Here is a 5,000-nt window from a genome sequence, read left to right on the forward strand (position 1 = left end):
TTGTCACTATTTGGTTAAAAATAATAATTATAATAATCTTAATCCCTATGAATCTCAGCAGTTTGAGCCTTTCAAGTACATTATGAGATGTGTTTATACCCATGTATTTTATCTCATGACCGAAAAGCAAGCATTTTCATTGCAAAATGACTGCTACATTGAGATGTTTTCCTTGATTACCGGCCGCCATATTGGTGGACAACATGGTGTCTCTATACGAAACTTTATAAAGTTGCGTCAAACGTTTCGACAAATAACTCAGAAACGATGTACTGCACAGACCTGAGAAATGGAGAGGTGGTAAAAATATTTGTTTCCTACAACATTCCAAGTTCTTGACCTTTTTCATTGTGCTGTCGAAAACCCAGTATGACAATATTACGGTGGTCACGCTATCCTTGACTTATGAACTTTATTGTTTCTTTTCTTTGATGTCATTGATTAGCTGTTTACTTGATTTTCTTGTGATTCCTCTCTTTTGATAGCTTCAAATAGTTTGACCTCGCTTTATTATTTGCATGCAGAGAATATTTTCGAGAACAATCTAGAAACCGAGATTCAAGGCATATGATTTATGCGTTTCCAGCACACGTGTTAGGAGTTCTCAGAGAAAAAAGTTTTTATTATCGACATGTGCTTGTGATGAAGAAAAAAATCTTTTAAATATATTGAGAATTCGTGTTTAAAATGTGAATCTTGAGAGACACTGCTTTTGAAAAACCACGGGCCAACTAGAAAATTCCCCACACATCGATTTTAAATTTATGTTTTTGTTGCGTGACACTGTAGACTATCGATAGTTTGAGGTACGAGAAGCGCAACAGAGATATAATGCGTATCTTAATTCTTCCATTACCGCATAACCACAATTCCTTAGACCTTTGACCACAATCCCTTCCGTTTCGAAAAAAATTGTGTTCTTCTAGCTCCCGATTAGAGAGCTTCCTTGGCTCACTCACTGCAGCAGAGATAAACGCTTCCTGTTCTCTCTTCACAAACAATTAATAATAATGGTTTGAATAAGAGTGAATATATTCTAAAAATTCTTCAAAGCTTACATTGTTTGTATCACATACTGTTTTCTACCTTTTCACACAATATAGATAACTGATTATGTAGTTTAATTTGCAATTAATATTTAGGGACTGTCTCCTTCTGTTCATTTTAAAGCTAAAAAGCTACTGGCACCAGGGATGGTCAATAATTCGATTTCATAATACTCAAAAGCTTCAGTGTTGGAAATAAGGATTGCTATGTCAAACTACTGTCAGGGAAAATGTAGAAGGTCAAATACTTAATACCATGGGGGGTAATGTAAAAGATGAAATACGTACTCGCTGCCGGGATCGTTCTTGGTCGTTAGGTGATGGATTATTCCAAGAGCGTACTGGAAGGAGACAATGAGGCGTTTCCTGTAGAAAATAATAACAAAGACAAGAAAAGTACAGAGCTAATCGGTTACTGAATTTCGGTGTGCTGTTTCATTTGCACTCAATATTAGAAACTCTTTGCCTTTCTTTGACGCTGAAATGCTACTGGGACTAACTATGGTTAATATGTGTACGATGTTAAACATAGAAAAACACGGAGTTTCTCTTTGTAAGCATAGTGATTGTTTATTTTTGATAAAAAATACTAGTTTTAGAGACATCAACATCATCATATTCTCTAACGATAGCCTCATTAGTAAAATAATCAATGACAATTAAATTATATTTTTTTTTAAATCCTATTCGATTTAATCCATGAAATAAGTAAAAAAATTCTCGAAGCTAAAAAGGATCATCTTTCGTTCGTTCATAACTGTCTAGTCTTGCGGTTTATAATAACGTTTTTACAATATTGGCTATTTCTTTTGTGTTCTTTTTTGCTCGCAACCATTTCGAAGAGCGATGCTTATCATCGTTTAGAAATTTGATGGCCATCAATAGACACACTATACTACAAAAACCCACACATCCGTGATTAGTCTTGTTAGGATTCACCAAGCTACAGAATTGAAGTGGAGGTAGTTTTATGCATCTGGTGTATCGCAAAGACCACATAATGTCATGATCTAAAAAGAATCACACCACAAGTTGTACATGATCACTATTAAAAAGATTCGTGTTTATTAACACATCTACATGTTCCCAATTGTTTTCTAGACACCGAGAACAAATCATCACGCTACAATTGGGGTGTAGAGGACATCTACAAAGGGTGGTTGTTGGTATGTTTCATTTTTTGAGTGAAATGCGACACAACACTCACCATCTCTACCTCCATTAAAATATTTAGAATTGACCACTCCTATATGTAAAGTGTGACAATCGTAACATAATTTGACGTGTGATTCGTAAGTCATGCAATAATGTATTATTAAATGATTATTAGTATCATTTCGACAAAAGTTACATTTTTTTGGAAATCGGTCGAAAACCTAAGAAAAAACACCAAAAACATTAAATGCAGTTTTATAACAAAAAATCGTGTGAAATCATCGTGTAATCATGTGTTATTCGCCAGACACGTCTTTCTACAATCGTATGACAAAAATCACAACTCACAAGCTTAAAATATAGCAAATAACGAAAAAAAAGAGACATATACAATCTATTGCCCTTTTCGTAAAACAAAGCAATCAAAAGTGCCATTACTCCACAAAAAACCAGTGCAAGGATGAATCGCTTTACGACCCACACCACAACAAAAATCCAGAGGAGCAAACTGTAAGCATTTTTGATGATTTAAACGTATATATTTGGCTGAAAAATTCAACAATAACAACACATTTTCAATGGATTGTAATCCTCACCTTCATCACTGGACGACCAATTTAAAATGGTATCACATATATACGTGTTGATCGTTTAATGGCATGTGACACACTAGATATCTGTCTGTAAAAAACAAAAAAAGTGGATGGTAAGTCTTTTTGTTTTACACGAAATCCTACTCACCTAAGTTTTTCTTTTTAGTATTAGCCAATTTCATCATCGATTCAGTGTAGTATTAATCAATTTCTTATCATCGACCTACTATTCAACGAACTATTTTCGAATTAGTAACAATCTACACCTGTACATACAACACGCGTTTATGGACTGAACGTCCACATTTCACATATCGTATACGTAGAGACACACTATCTATATTACAGTTAAACACATTTTCCCATCCTTGTGGTATAAAAAGACATGCGTAGTGCGTAGCAATCATTACCAACGATCAAGAAAGTTGTTTAGATTCCGTTTAAAGTCTTCAAAAATTCGTTAAACACACAATACAAATTCCAAATCATCCGTGTTTTTAATTAACGAAACAATGTGTTTTTGAAGTTCAAACTGAAATTCCACTATATTTTCACGCATGGAATGTTTCAATGTTTTCGAAAATTCATTTAAAGCATTTGACGTTTGTGTTGTTTTTTCATTGACCATCGTATCTATAGGTTGAAAGTCTTCACATCCTTCGTTCAATAAAGCTACAAACGACTCAAAATGATTCATAATAAACTACAACAAATGACAGGCGACGTCGTGATATTATTCGAACTGTGAAAACGAGGATAGCGTAAATTACAGAAAAAATTGTGGTCCATATCTGATTGGTCTATAATAATTTTTTGTTTTTTGTTGCTTTTTAAAACTTCCTCTTCTTCTTGTTGTTTTCGTTTTTTTAATAAACATGCACTTCTACGAATTAATTTTTTTTATTTTTTATCGCCGTTCAAGGACAAGACTGACATTTCCACAAAACACAAAACATTTATTTTGAAAATAAAATACATTAGTATCACCCAACTAGTGGACTAATGCAAATCCTGCATTTTTATTGGCTACGCTACTACAGGACTATTATTAATAGTCCTCGAGTAGTGAAAAGCGTGATGCTTGCTTTCGTTTTATTCCCAAATAAATATTTCTTCAACTTGCATTTGCTAACTTTGTTATTGCCTTTTCTGTCTGACTAGTTGGGTGATACTAAAACAATTAGACCCTTCGCCCTCAAGGGTCAATAACCCATTCGGCTTCGCCTCATGGGCTATTGACCCGTCGCCCGCAAGGGCTAAGGGTCTAATTGTTAATTTTTACTTAGAGTAGTCACAAGAGTTTAATGACATCATCATTTAATATTGCATTAGTGCAAGGAAAAAATCGAAAACAATAATCACGCAATTTTTTTTGTCGCTTCTCATCAAAACGAGTACATTTAAAAAATTCACAACTACTGCACTCGTTCGAACAATTTTGACATAAATTAGACTCGTCGAGTGCCGTGTGATACTCACACATCCAACACAAAGCATCTATTTGAAAATAAATGTATTATTATTTAGAAAAGTTATGAGAACGTATACTCTGTTACATCTGCGTGGATTGTCTATAGGTTAAAAAATTATTTTAAACTATTTTAGTTTATTAGTTGGATATATAGAAACGTCGAGATGTTCTAAAAGATGATTATAAAAATCTAGTTTCTGAATGAAAATCTTATTTGAACAACAAAAAGGACATTCTAAAAAAAAAATAAAATAAGTTAATAATTATAATAATAACAATCATCACATCTTAAATATTCAGTACCGTTCCATTTCTTTTATTTAAAACAAAAACAGAATGGCTTTCCAGTGTGTTAATCCACGTTCCACAAACTTCACAGGACACTAAAAATATAAGATTATTTATTTTGCAATTTGTTGTTTTATTAACAATACTTCATTCTGCAAAACATCCAATCTATCTTTCAATATGTGAAATGCTTGTCTACACAAGGTAAGATTACATAATAAGCCATCTTAAAAATAAAATAAAAAAATTTAATCACATATATAACAAAATTCAACTAATCGACGTTCCGCTCTACATGATAAACAACAAAACAAGACACCAAATAAATCATATTTAAATGGTTCTGAACAAAAGAAACAAGTTCCCCATTCTAAAATAAAAATAGATTATTTTTTTATAGATCACATCACCAATGTTTAACACGAGCTCAAAAATATCTTTTAGTTT

The 5,000-nt window shown here is 32.8% G+C and overlaps 1 protein-coding gene across 1 annotated transcript in view; it reads right to left on the reverse strand.

Moving 5' to 3' along the window:
- The window catches only part of LOC138050060 (uncharacterized), a 94,930-nt gene that overhangs the window by 82,941 nt on the left and 6,989 nt on the right, over positions 1–5,000 (reverse strand). Inside the window, exons 5-6 of the mRNA XM_068896553.1 lie at positions 2,798–2,882; positions 1,335–1,412 (exon numbers count right to left, since the gene is read on the reverse strand). The gene's annotated coding sequence lies outside the window, so the exon portion shown is untranslated. The remainder of the gene's footprint in view (positions 1–1,334; positions 1,413–2,797; positions 2,883–5,000) is intronic.

The sequence above is a fragment of the Montipora capricornis genome, chromosome 5 (assembly GCF_036669925.1).
Source record: "Montipora capricornis isolate CH-2021 chromosome 5, ASM3666992v2, whole genome shotgun sequence".
In the NCBI taxonomy this organism is placed as follows: domain Eukaryota; kingdom Metazoa; phylum Cnidaria; class Anthozoa; order Scleractinia; family Acroporidae; genus Montipora; species Montipora capricornis.